The sequence below is a fragment of the Lissotriton vulgaris genome, chromosome 9 (genome assembly GCF_964263255.1).
Source record: "Lissotriton vulgaris chromosome 9, aLisVul1.2, whole genome shotgun sequence".
Classification (NCBI taxonomy): Eukaryota; Metazoa; Chordata; class Amphibia; order Caudata; family Salamandridae; genus Lissotriton; species Lissotriton vulgaris.
The window spans coordinates 167747932-167766288 of NC_141697.1; the positions used below are offsets into that span (position 1 = coordinate 167747932).

Genomic DNA, 18357 nt, shown 5'->3' on the forward strand with positions numbered 1-18357 from the left:
GCTCAGGCATTTGAACTCTGTTTTCATTATTGCCCTTTACGTCTCCAGGCTAACCAGGGATGGGTGATGTAAGGCCTATGCAAATAAGCTATTTACTTGCTAAATAAGCGTAAACCCCATATCCATTTTGAAACCATGTCTATTCTTTGTGCACACGTATCTCTGCCTGCTTGTTATCCACGAAGCCCTTTCACACAAATTTACTCATCCTCAGCCTCTGCTCACAAGCTGGCGATCTAGATAAAAAAACACGACATTGTTTAGGAACTCTTTGGCACAGTGTGATAATAGTATTCTACCTTTATTTTCATTATAGAATTTAGTCATTCATGTCTAATAGCTATTGTTTGTGTCACAGGTAATTGTAACATGTAATGTGGAATTCACTGATGCAGGAGCTTCGGTGTGAATACATCAGAAGCGGTTGGAGTTTGCCTTAGCTCGATGCCTTAGCTATCAAAGTTTTTAAGCATAGGAAGCATCCTATGCTTGAAAAATTTGATAGAAACGCAGACATTTGAGGTGAGCAGATCTAGAGTGACGCTGGTGTTGAGAGTGCTCTAACAGGAGCTGCTTTCCACCTAAACTGAGAACTACCCAGATTTCTCTTCTTCTTTTTTGCATATATATATATATCTTTCTTGCAAAACGAAGAAGAGTTCTGAGCGACAATATATATATATATATATATATATATATATATATATATATATATACACATATATAAAATGTGTTCAATAGAAAACATACAATCAAATTCTTGATTTCCTAACGTAGAATATAACATAAACAGTACAAGTAGAATAACAACTAAAATGATTCAGTTGATAGTAATTAAAGTCTGCTTGTTGCCTTAAATCAGAAAATATACATTTAACTCATAGAATGCCTTGTTTCACCTTCAGGTTGCCAAAACAAGCATACAGAATGCAAAAACTGAAGCAAATCAGATAAGTAATGTATACAATTATCTGGCATAGGAGAGCGTTACCAAACTGTGTGCTGTTCCTATCTTAACAATTCTCTTGAAGAACACAAGAGTTTCTGAAGCCCTGGGTGAACTTACACAAACAATGTACAATTGTGACTGCAGGATCCAGTTAATCATAGATGCCAAGGACTAGAATCCAGGAACAACAAAACGTGAAGACAGAGACAACAGGAATCCATGAACTCGAAGGCTCAAAGATTCCTGCAGTAAGAATTCAGGGATGCAAAGACGCTGAATTACAAAAACAGGTAAGTGTCCAAACAGGAAGGGTTAATGATGAGCATCTTCCTGTGGTGCAGCGTGCAATTTTAAAGGCTACGTGCTCCACCATTTAAAGGGACCCCACGCTTGAGGTCAAAGTCTGGGCTGAGCCAACATAATCCCTCTAATGTGTGACTGTCTGGGAGGAATTCACAAATTCAGTTCGACCCAGTCATGTGACCCAAGACAGGCTGCAAGCACAAATGTCTAAGTCAGAAAAATTCCAACTTTATAAAAGTGGGATTTTCAAGAATGTAATTAACAAATCGACTTTACAGATATAGAGGCTTTTTCATTACAATTTCATAGATATCAAACATGAACTGGCTACCTGGACCCAATCAACATTAGCACTTATTAAATATAATAAGCCACCTCAATGTTATCCTATGAGACAGGTAGACCTCATATAAGTGAATCACTAATGTAGGAATGTAGTAGTTTTTCACTACCAGGACATGTAAAATGTAAAAATGCATGTCCAAACTTTTAATTGCAATGCACCCTTCTCCCGGCGGCTACCTTGGGGTTTACATTGCCAAGTCAAATTAGGAGTTTAAAAATGCATTAAGGATGCAATGGCAGTCCTGGTTCATGTTTTAAGTTGCTGCTTAAATGGTTCACACCACAAGTGCTGGAGTCCCACTTATAGCATTTGATTTCCTGGTTCTTAGAATATGGTATACCACCAAACAAGGGACTTAAACATAAATTAAATATATCCATCAAACCATGTTTAGCACAAGCAATTTAGCACTGTTGAGCAGGGGTAAAGTACACAGAGTCCTAAGGCCCAAAAGACACATTTCAGCACAACAATTGAGGTGAGTAGGCAAAATATTTGGGGGAAAACCACCCTAATGCTGACAGGTCTAACACATATATGTTAATTAAAAATACATTAAAATGCAGTCTGATCGGTGAGGAAGGGTAAAAACAAAATGAGAAAAAACTCTAAATTGTGGTTGCATCATAAACATAAGTATGGCATATCTGTGTGTGAGGTTGTGATACCTTAGACACATGACCTGCTTTTTTCCTTATTACACTTGATTGTATCCTTGCTGTTGAAACAAATACACTTATAACGGCAACAGCATTACTAACAAGAGTGTATTGAAATAACTCTAATCCTTATCAGCTGATATAAAAGGGGTGTGGGAGAGAGGAGATTGAGATGTGTACCTGTTCGTTGAAGGGGGATAGAGAGGGGCATGAGTGAAGTGTAAAAATAAAGTTAGAAAATAGAGGGGTATCATTCTGGACCTGAACGTACTATGGAATTGTATGGAATAAAAACAACATTAAGCAGGTCAAAGTGAATTGTAGAGAGGACATGTTCATTGGAGGGGCTGAGAAAGAGACAGTATCCAGGTCCACCTCCAGGAAGATCCTTTTCACTTGAAACCTGAGGAATTTCTCATTCTCAAGCTTCCTCTCATTCTGTTTCTTTTCAGGTACCTCTACCCCAAATGTGTTAGTAGTCAGCCAACGGCAGCCATATGGTTGCTACTTCACTTCGCAGAGGGTATATGTAGGTGGACCATGTAGTTCACTAAAGTGATCTACACCAATGGAGGCTGCACGATCTGTCTCCTCCTTAGATAGGTTCCTCTTCCACTGAAGTGTGCCTTGCTTCATTCTAGAGGCTGCTCCTGTAGTGCAGTGTCTGAAAGTCTCATAGTCCAAAGGAAAAAATGGAGAGCCTAGGGTGTGGATTTGGGTGCCTGGGGTGTGGGTTTGATTTAGTGTTTGGTTGATTAAAGCAAATCAGGTGTGTGATTAACGTCAGAGAAAACTGTGCATACTTTCCGATCTGGGTTTTCCATAGCAGAGGTAGAGATGTCTGCCTTTTCTGATGAGATCAGGTGGAAAAGCTACTAGAAATAACTTAACGATCACAATTTTATCGTAAAAGTTCCCTCCCCCTCAAGTGTTATTGTAGAAACTTATACATCCTATAACTAGGTGTAAATTTCCACCTGGAATTGGTGAATAGCATGTGTGTTTAGATTTCCATTTGTGAATTGCAACCTTCACTCCTATTTGTCTTCAAGCAATCAATTTCAATATTGTTTTCTGCCAATCAACTCAGCATATTTACATTCCTTTTATCATTTAAATGCTACATAATTTTGGTTAGAGAACAAGCTGTCTCATTTTAACCCCTGCATTCCAACACTCTTTCAATTATTATGCCTCTGTACATAGCATGTTTTACATGGGAATAAGCAAATGTTTGAACAGTAGTCATTGTTTGTGAGAACAGATGCACTCACATTTTTAATTTAAATGCAAATAAAGCTGAAGCTTCATGGGCTCACTTTGAATTTCCATAAATGCCTTAAGAATGAAAATTAGAAACAAAGACTAAAGAAATTTCACGGACGAAGGCATTTCATGACAGCTGCTAAATTCCCCCAGGAATTAGTTGATTAAGTGTGTTGGTTTACAAAGTTGCTTCACAGTGCATATTTCTCAAACACAGTTAACTTTGAGAGCATATGTTGCAACACAACCATTCATTATGTGACCTGGTTGGGTATGTGCTATAAAGATTTCTACAAATTCCCTGTGTATCTGTCATACTTCTAACAGTAAACACTTGCAGGATAGTTAAAGGACCAACGTGGTGCGCTAATCAATTTGGGGCTTTCGGTCATTGACTAGGCTATTAGCTTGCAGTCATTATGCATCTAAATTGGATCAGTTCTGGGGTTACCAGTGCTCACATTTGGAGGGGACATAGCTTGTCTTTCAGGCTGGGCCAGTCTATGTGGAGCAGGTAAATGTAAATGTCAAGGTATTTGTAGAGCGCACTGCCACCAAGCGGTTTGCCTTTCAGGCTGGGCTAGTCTATGTGGAGCAGGTTCAAGACTGATTTGTATACGGTTACTCCCCAACCGGAATGGTGCAGTTTGCTAAACAGAATGGGCTGGAATTTGCCCGAGTTGTTGCCAGTGTCCGTGACTTATGCAAGCATTCCAATCATAACCTTTCATTATTTTAATGCGACAGACTAAAGCCTATGGGATGTCTAGAAGTGGGTCATGTCATCGCTGTATCATTGGATAAAAGATGTACCTCACTGATGAGCCTAAAAATGAATAAGTACATCCAGCGGTGCTTGCCTGGCAGTTCATGCTAGAGAGTTCCTACTAGAGCTTGACCAAGACAGATTTCCTGCTTCTAGTATTGGAGTGAGCTAAGCAAAGATGAATTGACGCGTAGCCTTTAGCGATTGCCAGTGGCTGAGACTTATAAAAGCATTGCACCCATCATTTGTTTTAACTATTCATTTATCCTTCAACCATGTGTTTGTTTAACAGAAATAAAACCTTTACATTTGCCTGTGGGTAAAATTCTAATGCATATATTTCCATATTGTGAACGCATGTCTAGAAGCCTGCAACCGTCACAGCTCTTCCTGTGCACTCCTGGAAAAGTTGAAGTGAATTGGAAAACATATAAAAGTCCCTTCACATGGAGTTACAAGCATTCCCTGTTCTTTTAAAAATGTTTTAGTGAATTATACTTTATATGTTCTGACATTTTTGCAAATTTTCACATGCTGAACAGGGTAAAAGATAAAAAGAAGAACCCTTTAATTACTTTAGGGTGGTATGACATTAAATCATAGAAAATACCTATTCTAAACCCAATCTCCATGAAAATAACTATAATTTAGAAATTAATTAGAAAATATTTTTGATTGAGGCTCATCAATATCACAAGATTGCTTGACTAATTATGCCTATTTGGAAACCCATTTCCGTGCTTCAAAGTGGGGTGAAAATTCTGCATGTGATGTTTTTGAGGATAATATGCAGCATCCAATGTTACTACACAAATTCTTCCATGATTTTTCCCAATATTTCAGGTGACATTTCAACTGGACATTTTTCCTCTTTGGAGGAGCGGAAGTGTCGGAATGAAATCTCTACACCAGATGTGTTCCTGCAGATCTTTATTACCCAGGAGGCCGGCAACTTATGTTACCTGCCTCATTAGGAATAACGGGGTCCTCATAGTGAGGAACTAGGCAGGTCAAACATTTAAACATTATCTTCAAGTGGAGTACCAAATAAGATCACGTTTATTTTTAAATAGGTCAGAAGAGGCTGACTACAGCAAATTGACATTTGGAAGCATATGGCTGCTGAATATTTGATATATTGTTAACAGTCATTACATTACTTGGTGAGAAACCATACTATTGCTTTATTGACTGGTAAGTTGGAGTTAAGGAGAAAAACACCAAATTGGACAAAACAATGATTACTGACACTTGGGAATTTAAATCTCGAAGAATAGTGCAATAAACCTCACCCTAGTGACATTATTATTACAGTCTTTTATAATGTTTTAAAATTTGCTTATTTCCAGTTTACATTAATCATATAAATATTGCATAACTGATTAAAAAAATAAAATTTGATAAAATACAAATTTATAAATAAAAACAAATCATAGATTTTTAATAAATTATTCACCCTAAATGTTTGTTTCTGCAGGGTTCACAAGAGTTCTTAACTCCCTACATTTCATTATGCGTTTCCAAAACATGGAAGAAGTTTAAAATCATGTTAGCCTATCAGCTTTATGGCATATAAAAATGACAACCTTAAAAATACAACAATCACAAATGAAACAAAACAACGCGGAAACAACAGTCTGCGTCAACAGAAACACGAAATACTAAAGCACATAGAGAAAAGTCATGGGCATAAATAAAATGTTGGAATAATGTGTCATTGCTACCAGCTAAGTCCTTCAAGTTGTCGACAAACAGGAACAAACAGTATCAACTAAAATAACAAAAGCAATGTTAGAAAGACTCAAAATGGAAGGAAGTCACATATCCCTAATAGGAGTTTCAATTCTAATAAGCTAGAAATTCATTGCATTTACAGTTAAGTTTAACTCAATACCAAAAATCTTACAAAATACAAATTTTTCCCATACAGCCACACACATTATTTTATCCTTTTACTTCTCTTGCTCCATTCAGTGATGTGTATAGAATTAATCACTTCTTTCCAAATCTCAGACATGCTCTACACTTGGGAGTTCCAAATACCTCTATGAAATGGCCACAGGTATTTAACACAGGTATATTACTTATAGTATAGGCCAACATCGAATGTAGAACTGTGACGCTGATTTACAATAGTTGATTGAGCTTTATCCCTAAATACCTAGCAGACATTACTTCAGGTATTATATATTTGTAACACAAGAAGACATGATGCCGTCAAGGTCTTCTACATATTGTGATGTTAAAATTGTCATGCGCAATCACTACTGAATGTGGTGGTATTTTTTCCTTCTCTTTTTTACTTGTATTTGAAAATAATAAATATATTTTTTTTTTAAGTCTTCTAAATATAGACACAAAGTCTAACTCTCACTGATCAATAATCAATTACCTATGACTTTGCAATTAGGGAAATGTCAAAACGTCTACATTTATTAAAGAAAAATATATTATAATGGACAATAGTGATTTGCGGCGTAGCCTAAATGATGACAAGTTTGCTTCAATTAAATAATTTAGTATCATGATAGTGAAATCCAAATGAAATATTTAAGTAACAATGGAAATATACTTAGTGCTAAATACTATTTTACCTTATTAGCCTTTACAAGCTGAATATTTATTTCAGTAAGGTATTATATGTTCAATAAATATAACCAGTAGCAAAGGCGTTGGGGAGTCTGCAGAAAAATGATTGTTTGAAAAGTAATCATGCTGATTTTTAAGCAAACAAAGCAGATTTATAAACATAACTGTGATATACTGTCAACTTAAATAGTAAAAACCAACACATCATCTGTAGGAATTAAGTTAAACAGGAAAACGATATTTACAACAGTTAAGAAATAGAAATATGGATTGTGCAACCTAATTTTGCCACCAACAATATCGTGACATGCTAATATCAAGGACAGAATAGAGAAGTATAGATTTACTAGTGCTAAACTCCACACCTACGTACATTGAAGATGTATGTACTGGGGTGGCCAATAAATTTGCTCTGCCGGTGAAGTTGGTGAAGTTTTGGAAACGCCATATTCCTCTCAAAATCCACCAATTGCCACGTGGTGGAGTTTCTTTTCACATGAGGCTTGCCAACAGTAAGTTGACTGGAGCAAACAAGAGTTGGCATCCCTTAGTGTAATTTTTAGGTGCTGGGAGGGCGTCCGATGAGAATTTACCAATGCGGGCAGTCGTGGGTGGTCGCGACCGTTTGCGGTGAGATACCTACCGCTTGAGTAGAAAATCTATTTGAGCAGCAGGAAAGAAGTAGCACACTCTGGTGCAATGCATGGCGCCATTCATGCTGATTTAGCAGTGTGGAACAAGCTCTCAGTGCACTGCCCTTTCTTTTTCCATTTGCTTCAGCTCCATTTCAAGCCTCAACATTTCTAACTTATGATCTCTAGCCCTTTGGTTTTCCTCCAACTCCTCTGGGGAAAAACTTGCAGCTGAATGGTTGCTGCCAGCCCTTGAGGCTGCTCTGGACACAGGCAGATCCTGTGGCCTGAAACCATCCCTTTGTGCATCCTCATCCACTTCTGCATTACCTGTCTGCCCAGCCTCTTTGGTCTCCCACCAGGTCCTTAAGGCCTCCTGTAGCTCCTCCTTCTTGGAGCGGCGCATTATGGGGCATACAAAGTTCCTACAGAACTGTCTGAGTTGACCTACTTAGTAATCACTTAAAATTTCAATATCAAACTCCAGTTCTGCAACATCACTTGCTGGATTACCATTCAGAGACATGATGCTTGGATTCTTTCAGGGTTACTATAAAAAATAGAACAAAAAATAGAAACTCAACTGTAGTATGCCGTGGCGTAGTGGTCTGTACTCACTAGTGATGTACACCAATCACTGTGGGTCTAGTACAAATACAAGTTCAAATCCCACCGCTGACCAACAATGTTAGAACTGGGGGTATCTAGTTGGCAGAGGTAGGTACCACTGTCCAAATAGAGACCCTTGCTTCTAGTCAGGGTCAGGAGGAAACCCTCTGAGATAACCCCTGCTCACTCTCTAGGTAGCTTGGCACTAGCAGTCAAGGGTAATCAGAAGGCAATGTGTAAAGTATTTGTACCAACACTCACAGTAACACAGTGAAAATACCACGAACTGACTCCACAACAGTTTAGAAAAATAAAGGTATTTAATCTAAACTACACAAGACCAAAACAACAAAAACCCAACATACACAGTTCAAGAATATGTCTGCAAAAGAGTTCTTAAGGTTGCGAAAAAAATAATCCACAGTTGCGTGAAAAGGTCATAGTTGCATCACGTTTAGTCAACCGTACCTTTAGATGCGATAAAGTTCCGAAAGCAGAAGCTGGTGCGGTGGAAAACAAGCAATGTGTTGCTCCTGAGACCTTGGGGAGGCGATGCGACAACCCCGCTGCAGCAGCCGGCGTGTTGCGACGAATCAGGTCTGTATGGGGAGGAAGGCCACTTGTATGGATTACGGTGTGTAGGTTCCGTAGGAAGTTTGCTCTCACAAAGGCACGATTTGATGATCTCGTAGGGGCTGCGACAATCTCCGGAGCGACGATGCACGATCCATCGGCGATCTCTCTCTCGCAGCTCCTCGATGCGATGGCTCTGCGATGATGTTCACAGTGACGTGATGCGGTTCGCAAGAAAGCGGTGCAGCGATCTCACCCAGTGACGACAGGCTCTGCGCCGACAGTCGCAGCGATGATAGTCTTCCCGCACCGGTCTGGTGCATTCTGCAAACGAAGGATGCGATGGCTCTGGCAGCGGCAATAGGCGCTGCGACGATCTCGGCCTTCGTAGGGGCGGGAATTTCCTCGCACTGTGGGGGATGCGCTCCGCAGCGAGCGATGCAATAACTTATCTGTTGCAAAGTCTTTAAATCTTAGTTTCCAGCTTCCCAGCACAGGTACAACTTCCAGAGGCATGACACATGGGCCACACACTCCAGGAAAGACAGAACTCTCCCAGTAGAGCTCAGGGGAAGCTGGGGGTGAAGTCCTTTTGTTCCTGGGACTTCAGAACAGGGAGCCAGCTCTTCTCAGGCCCTTGGAGATTCCTTCAAGCAAGGGGACACAGCACAAAGCAAAGTCCTTCCCCTCTGCTTGGCAGAAAAGCAACAGCAGGGCAATCCAGCAGAGCAACAGCTGGACAATCTTCCTTCTTCAGTTTCTTGATTCCAGGATGATCTAATTTTCTGTTGTCAGGGGTCCTGTACTTATACCCCGAAAAGTCATTGTTCTCTTTGTGCAAGTGGGCCCTGAGCCCGGTCTGAACCAGTTCTGGGTGTTCCTTGAGCACTTTGTTTTCCTGTCTTCTCCTTTCCATTCAGAGTGAGGGGCAGGGTCGTCAGCCGCCCAGCAGGAGATGGAGCCTGCATTGTGAAAGGCAGGCACAGCCCTATTCAGGCCCGGTGCTATCTCCTCCCACCACTCAAGTTACAATGCAGTCATTCAGCCTAGGGCTGACTGAGCCAGCCTCCTTGGGAATCCCCAGCACCTGTCACTCTCAAACCAGACAGTCAATACACAAACAGGCCAAGGCACACAGAAAGGGCAGACAAGAGAACAACAGTTTTGTAAAAGTGCTGTTCTCAAACACAGGATTCAAAAACAACCTTTCCCAAAAGGTGTGTTATTAAATTCTGAGTTCAGGGATACTAGACTTTTATGTCCTATCTTGTTCCTATGGGAAGATATGCTGGTAGCCACCGTAGCCAGCATCCCTCATGATAGCCTATGGAGCAAGATAGCCTTGCAGCAGTGAAAAACGAAAATGGCTGTAATTCACTACCAGAGCATTTCATCTGCCCAAGTACATGCTCTACCTTTCACATACACTTCACCCTGCCCAAGGGAGTACCTCTTATCTTCCACAGGGGTGACCAATGTGCACAAAAACGGAAGGGTTAGGCCTTGTCAGAGGGGACAATGACCAGGAGGACATGGCAGTTCACAGACTGCACACAGGCACTGCGGTGGCAGGCCTGAGACACCATTTCACCACCTGTGGGTGGCACAATCAGTGCTGCAGGCCCTCTAGTAGCATTTGTCATCACCAGCCCTGGCACACTTGGTACACTTTACTAGGGACTTCTTGGCAATACAAATATGCCAATCATGGATAACGAATTACAATACAATTTACACATAGAGCATATGCACTTTAGCACTGATCAGCAGAGGTAAAGTGACCAGAGTCATATCACCAACAGCCACAGGTCAGGAAAAATAAGGGAGGAAGAAGCAAAAAATGTGGGGATGACCCTGCAAGAAGGACCAGTTCCAACAACATCATCTATTCCACTTGTCTAGAAAAGCAATATCACACACGAATAGACAACCATCCTTATATAATGCACATCGGAAAATATATTTTAAACAACATCTGCTCACACTGTATCATATGAAAATCTCTTTTAGTCTTACATATGCTATGGAAACTAATTGGTATTTTATCAATTTAACTGAAGGGGGGATAATGCAAAAACTGTGCTCCTTAACTTCTATGATTGCTAAAAAGGCAATTCATCTGGAGCCTGGTCTGAATAGTGCCTTTGTGGCAGGTTTGGCAGCAGTTCTAAGCTCAGGTTTTCAGTTGATCCACTGTGAGAAAATTGAATTGAGGGAACTGCTGCATGCTGAAATGTAGAATGTGTAGTGATGGCACAGCGTAGAGGGAAAAAAATATCTCACATGCCATGGAGTTTTTTGCCATATTTCTGGCCCTCTTTAAGTCTATGACATTACCATAGCTGAAATCCCAATTAAAGATACATTACCCATGGCCAGTTGAAAATTAGACACAGAGGTTTTTATTTCCTCTTTTCGAGTTACAAATAAACACAGCTATATTTGTCTTGCAGTTTTAAAACGTGGGGTCCATCACATGGTTTTCTTATACTGAAAGAATAATTTACCACTTCGAACATTTACAGGTGCCTGTGAAAGTTGCCATTTTACGGTCGAATTTGTGACTGTTCCAATTATAGTGTGCAAGACTTTGATCATGTTATTTATATTTGATCTGCTTTACACTGTACACGTCAACCATTTTTTATGCCTCTTTTTTCAGAAATTTGGTATAATCCTTGACTTTGCAGAAAAGGCTTTTTATTCATTATGTCCCTCAAAATTAATCTTTAAGTTTTTTTAAAAGCTTACTGCTTTTATAATGAAGAAATAATTGTGATTGTATTTTTTCACTTTTATTCTTTTTAATTTAAAAAAAATGTATAAAAAGCAGATATAATTTCATGAAAAATCAATACAAGCTTAGCAAAATCAACAGCATACCTGCCAAAATTCATTATTATAGTTAACATGATTCAGGTGCATAATAATCATCAAAACTGCAAATATTAAAAAACACAATAATCATTTGACATGTCTTAGATACCCAAAATATACAGTACAGTTAATGAGATGTGCCTCTCAGCTATGCTACTCAATAAATAGAATGCAAATTTACATAGTTCTGCATAAATATTCCACATCAGACACTCTGACCTATGTATGATGTTAGATAAAATGATTACTAATTACCCTAACTTTAGATATTTCATTAAACAAATGCAAATTCCATCAAGCAATATGCAGAAAGTTTCCATCAACATAGTGAGCTACTAGCAAAACAGAGTGATCCCTGCAAAATAAGGCTGATGTGCAAGTTAAGCAAACAACAATCATTTGATCCACACACAGAAAAAAGTATACCCCAGATAAGAGATAAAGTGTCCATTGCACATCTCCGTCCCTATACATAACACATGTTTCCGGACCCCTTCCTGCTGGCTGCAGGACATGGGAATTCTTCCTATTCCAAAGAATAAAAACCTTGAAAAAAAATTAGGTTTCTGATCCCTTATGAACTTCTAAAAACAGAAGTCATTGCACTGTATCATAATCTAAAAGTAAACCTTATGCAGAAATTACAAACTGTGTAGAACTCTGCAGTCAGGATGCTTTTAAATTTACCTTAATTCCACTCTGCTACCCCAGCCCTGAATGAGCTTCACAGGCTCCCTATCAAAAAGCGAGCCCCTTTTAAATTGCTCTGCATTGCTTTCATTTCCTTAGCTGTAATAGGCTTCGTATACTTGAAAAATAAGTTCAGATTGTACATGCCAAATAGACCCCTCCGATCGAGCCTTGGGAAAAAACGTTTTGTGCCCCGACATAGACTGGCAACCTGGGGAGACAAAGGTTTTGTGAAAAATACTGCAATCCTCTATAATGAACTGCCTCTAAATATAAAAAAAAGCCCACACTATAAGCAATATTAATATCTAATTGTCAGGAAATTGCTACTTATTCTTATGCACGCCTTTCTTGCTTCAGACTAACGCCAAGATGCCTCAGGGCATAAGGGCACTCTATAAAACCCCAAATCAAATCATCATCATTGGAGTCTAGGCAGTTAACCTGGAGACGTGTGGAGACATAACCACAAGTACACCAGCCTCTGCAAAATCTCCCAGAAGACCAATTAAGACAAAATTAAACCAGATAATCCAGCATTATGTCAATTAATCCAATTCCTGAGTATTAACCCGGTCCAAAAGGGGTGCCCAGATTCTCTTACCCTTCCATTTAGCTTGCCTGCCTTTACTCACATATAACGTGTTTTCAGTATTAAACATTGACAATAAGTGCCCAAGCCATTGATGAAATCGGAACGTTTGGGGATCCAGCCATGCTGAAGCAGTACAATGAAAGCAATGGCAACAAACACAAAACAGTGAACTGATAATGTCCATCTGGGGATGAGAATGCAGATTTCTCTTTTGCTCCTGGTGTCAGACCAATCTGCCTGTAATGATACGTTATCTTTGATGCTCTTTACAACATGATCAGATTGCAAGTAGATTTTATTTTTCACAGGTAGGCTATCTCCAGTGTCCACATCATGTGTACACCACTTGGACTGACCATGGGTCAAAGAGAAGACCTCAGCAAACAGGTGTCAGAAAAGGCAATTCCTTCCACTGACTCATCTTTAGGGTCGTGAGAGAGGAAGTCAGGGGGAGGTTCACTCTCTTCTTCTCAATCCTCGGCAGTGACCATCAGAATGCCCACATCAGCCCTGTCATGATAGGGTTTAATGCAATTCACACTTTTGGGGTTCCTGCAAGTGCCAAGGTCCACAGGAAAGGTGAGCTCCCCTCTGCTCCACTAGTCCTAGGAAGCACTAAGAGCCACAGGTTAAAAAACCCACACCTTCTGTCCTGAGTGGATGTCCGCCAGTGCTGCCTTTCAACCATACCAGTGCTTCTGGAGCTCTTCGCTTTCCTCAAGGTTTTTAGATGCTTTTTCCATGTCCTCAACCATCCTTGAACGTAGGCCAAGCATATAGTCCACTATGTCTTGCTTAAGGTCTTTGAGAGGTCTCTCACAGCCTTCATGTACTAGACACAAGGGTCCCCTTACAGGGTGACCATACAGAAGTTCAAAGGGGTAAACCCTACTCCCTTCTGTGTCACTTCTCTGTAGGCAAAAAGCAGGAATAACAGTAAGACATCCCCTCTCCTTCTGAGTCTTTCAGAGAGTCTCATCATCATGCCTTTCATGTATTTGTTGAATCTCTCAACTAAACCATCTGTTTGTGGGTGATAGGGGGAGGTGAACCCGTTAGTCACTCCACACTCAACCACATGTGTTTCAAGAAGCCAGTTTGTACCTCTGTCTAGCACCACCACCTTAAGGAAACCCACTCTGGTAAAGATACCAATGAGAGCAGTAGTAGTCTTTAAGGGTACTGCTTCACTATACCTAGTATCATGATCGACAATCACCACATTAAATCTGTTCCCTGAGGCTGTCGGTAGATCCAGGGGCCAACAACATCAACCTCCACCCTTTCAAAGGGAACCCAAACAAACAAGTTCCCATGCTCTCCATGCCACTGGAGTCAAGCTAGCCTGGCTGAGGAATGAAACCCCAAAACCAGTCTCAGAATGCCTGTTTCTGGTTTAGAAAGGACAAGGCCTGACAGTTCGTGCTGGACTGTTCCCAAGGAGAGCAGGGTCAAGACAGATTTGCATATGGCTAGGTTTAAACTGGAAAAGCATGGGGAGCAAAAAACTATGGATTTAGGCCCTGATCTCTGTACTGAGGTGAATGCTTGACATTGTTCAACATTTTGTCCATCAACTGTTCTTTTTGAATTTATCACCCTGAGTGGGTCGAGTATGCCCAGACATGAGTTTCGTGCTCTCCATGCCACTGGAGTCAAGCTAGCCTGGCCGATAAGGGGTGAAACCCAACAACTGGTCCCAATATGCTCATTCCGGTCCAGGGAGGACCTGGCCTGGCAGTTCGGGATGGACTGTTTCCATGGAGAGCAGGGTCAAGACTGATTTGCACATGGCTGGGTTTAAGCTGAAATAGCATGGAGAGAAAAAAACAATGGATTTAGGTTCAGACTATTGTTCTTTTTGCAGCTGGCTTGGCAGGTAGAACAGGAGTTGAAAAACTCCTTCAACTTCTGGTAAATACCTGGCGAGAAGACATAGGTGACTAATTGACTACAAAATTAGGCCTGGCCAAGATGCCCAACTGGGTGAAGTCATGAGCCAAAGTAAGTAAAATCTGAGGCGCTACCACTCTCCTAGTGACACCAGGTTTCTGACCTCAGTGTAAAGGATATCCTACTCCCAATAAGTTCTGTGGGAGCCACTGACATCTCCTGTTTCCTGATCAGCAGCTTGCTGTATCAGGCTTTCAAGAGTGGGACATGTCCTCTGTCCCTTGGACAGATCTTCCTCAGAGAGTCACCCTGGCCCCGAGGAGCTCTGCCGCACATGACCTAAGTTCTTCTCCCCGAAGAGAGGGGACCTGAGCCTGTGTCTGTTTCCCAGACCTCTTGCTATTTCTCTTGATGGGTTGGGCCATTATTCCTGACTCCAACTCTGATTTTTCAGAATGTTACACTGTGCTCAGGATGATCTCATCTAAGTATGGGCGGAAAATTCGTTCCGCTCGCAGAATTTGCGGATTTTCTGCAATTTCGCGATCCGCGAATCGTACGAAATCGCGGCAAAATTCGCGAATCCGCAAGCGGGACGAATTTTGCGCAGGAAGCACTTACAGGGTTACAGCATGTGCCCAAGTTGAAGCTAATTTCTTTGTAACCATTTACAAAATGGTTACAAAGAAATTAACTTCATCTTGGGCACCTGTTGAAACCCTGTAAGAGCTTCCTGAGCGGCACCTCGTTGCCTACTTGCAACTATTCTCTGACCCTGCTCTGACCCTCGAAGCAGGGTCAGAGAATAGTTACAATTAGGCAACGAGGCTCCTGTCACACAAATTAAACCTCAGCAGGAAGCACTTACAGATATAAATAAAGCAGGTGCCCGAGTTGAAGCTCATTTTCAGTAATGCATTATAATCAGCCCAAGAATCTAGTAAGCACGGTTGAGGGTAGGCAGGTGTGCTTTCTCCCCAGATCAACCGTCTACAATTAGCTGTAATCCGTGATGGGGGTCTAGGCATCCACGAGTTTCTCGAGTGCAATCCCCCTATAATTCCAGTGACCAGCACTTACTGCTTTCTCCTCATTTGCTGCTCTGATCGGTCTCTGACCCTTTATAAACAAGAGGCATGTGAACTCGCACAGAAGCATGGCCCCACACATGCAACCTCTTCCTGCCCTTTCCCCCACTGTGATGGACAGCTCACTCGAGGGACCTCGGCGCCTATGGGCGCAGTGGCAAAGTTACAGACACACGTGGTCACTGAAGACAACTCTTCCGGGCCTTTACGGAGCTGTAGTGCAGGAAAAGCACAGTACATTTACCCAACGAGGTAGCACTTACTGCTTTCTCATCTGCTGCTCTGATCAGTCTCTGACCCTTTATAAACAAGAGGCATGTGAACTCGCACAGAAGCCCGGCCCCACACACACTAGGCAATGCAACCTCTTCCCGCCCTTTCCCCCACTGTGATGGACAGCTCACTCGAGGGACCTAGGCGCCTATGGGCGCGGTGGCAAAGTTACTTACAAACGGGGTCACTGGAGACAACTTTTCTGGGCCTTTACGCAGCTGTAGTGTAGGAAAAGCACGATACATTTGCCCAACGAGGTAGCACTCACTGATTAGCCAGTAGAAAGTACTCCAGTTGAGTATAATGTAATTGCCAAACAATCCGCGATTTCGCAGGGAAATCTTCGAATTTGTGGATTCTTTTGCGAATTTGCATGAGTTCGCAAAATTTGCCCATGCTTAATCTCACCCCATGCTGAGGACTTCAAAGCATTGCCTAGCAGACATTCTAAAACAATTGCAGAGGATACCACCACCTTCTTTTTGTCAGTAAGCCCTCCCCATTCTAAGGACACTAATATGTGACATGGGATGGACCTTAACTTGATTATCAGCAATGAGGACTGTGAATGCCTCACCAGCTAAGTATTGTTCTGGAGATATCAGTCTTTCAATCACCATAGGGGCACTTGCATCTGTAACCTTCAGTGATTCAACTCTGGTCCCATTTATATGAGGGTGATAGCTGTATTTTTCCATGTTTATTGGGCCAGACTGCCAGGGAAGCTACATCCACCCTACCCTCAGAGACTAACGTTGCTTTAGTGAGCTCTCTCACATGGTCATACACTACAGTCAAAGCAGGTGTACTAGGGGATTCTTTGCATTGGGACAGCAAGGGGCCTTAGTGTGGTGCCCATTGGCCTTGAAATTAAAGCACCAAGTCTGTTTGGGATCCACGTTCTTACCCTGGTACCCACTCCTAGACTGTATATTGGCCCATACCCCTGAACACACTTTTAGGGGCCTTGAGAAAACTCTTTGCTTTTGTCTTTGGACTGGTCACCATCTTTCCCACTCTTTCTTTTGGTCACCCCACCACGATTAGTTTTGATTCCCCTCATGTTGACCCAGTGGTCTGATTCTTTCCCATCTCCTGAAGAGAAAGTGGGCCTAGGTCTACCAGGTACTGATGTACTTTCTCAGAAAAACAATTACTCAACAGATGTTCTTTCATAATAAGATTATAAAGTCCATCGTAGTCTTGCACACCTTTTAACAAGCCACCTGAAACAAGCCACTGAAAAGTCTAAAAAATCCACCCAGATCTGACTCTGGGTTTGCCAGAACCTGATCCTGTACTCCTCAGTGGTGAGTCCAGGGTATCCTTCATGATGTCATAGGACTCAGCCTCTGCTTCATTCAGGGCCCTGTTTATAAAGCCCTTATGCCACAGTTGCGTCACTTTTTGTGACTCTGCTGTGGCGTAAAAAATGAGCCACACTGAGCCACATTTACAGAGTGATGCATCTAGGCAGATGTGACACTTTGTAAACCACTGTGTTACATTACACCTACAACAGGTATAATGTATGCACGGTGGGCGTTCCGGTTCAGAAAAGGCTCATAGAAGTGTCACAGTTAAGTATGGGCGGAAAATCCGTCCCGCTCGCGGATTTTGCGGATTTTCGGTAAATTCGCAATCTGCGAGATTCGCGAATTTCCCGCAAAATCCGCAAATCCGCGAGCAGCGGATTTTATGGCTTGCTCGCACTGTTCGCGTGAGTTCGCGGCTTCCCAGTTCAACTTCGCGCCCCGCGAATAAGCGCTGAATTGCAGAAATACGATCTTAGCAAAACTGAAACTACTTACCAGGTTCAAAAGTTCAAGCTCATCATTAGTAGCCATTTCCTGTAGTGCTTCCTGAGGGGCCCCTCCAGAGTTCAGTTGCCTACTTGCAACTATTATGTGACCCTGCTCTGACCCTCAGAATAGTTACACATATGCCACAAAGGTCCTGAATTACAGCTAAGGGAGACAAGCAGGAGTCAGGCTGGAAGTTCAAATCCAGTGACACATTAATCAGCCCCTAATTCATTATTGTCAGTTGGGACAGGGCAGGTGTTGTAACTAACTTTGCAACAATGAAAGCACTTAGCAAGTGCAAAAGATCACTAATCAGGAAGCACTAAGGAAGCAGGTGCCAGCTAAAAAAATATTCTGTGACACATTAATCAGCCCCAAATTAATTCAGGTCACTTGAGGCAGGGAAGGTGTGCTTTGCTTTGCCACAATAATGTACACTGGACA

The 18357-nt window shown here is 41.7% G+C and overlaps 1 protein-coding gene across 4 annotated transcripts in view; it reads right to left on the bottom strand.

The window, feature by feature from the left end:
- The window catches only part of MDGA2 (MAM domain containing glycosylphosphatidylinositol anchor 2), a 1595858-nt gene that overhangs the window by 603341 nt on the left and 974160 nt on the right, over positions 1 to 18357 (bottom strand). The window lies entirely within an intron of this gene.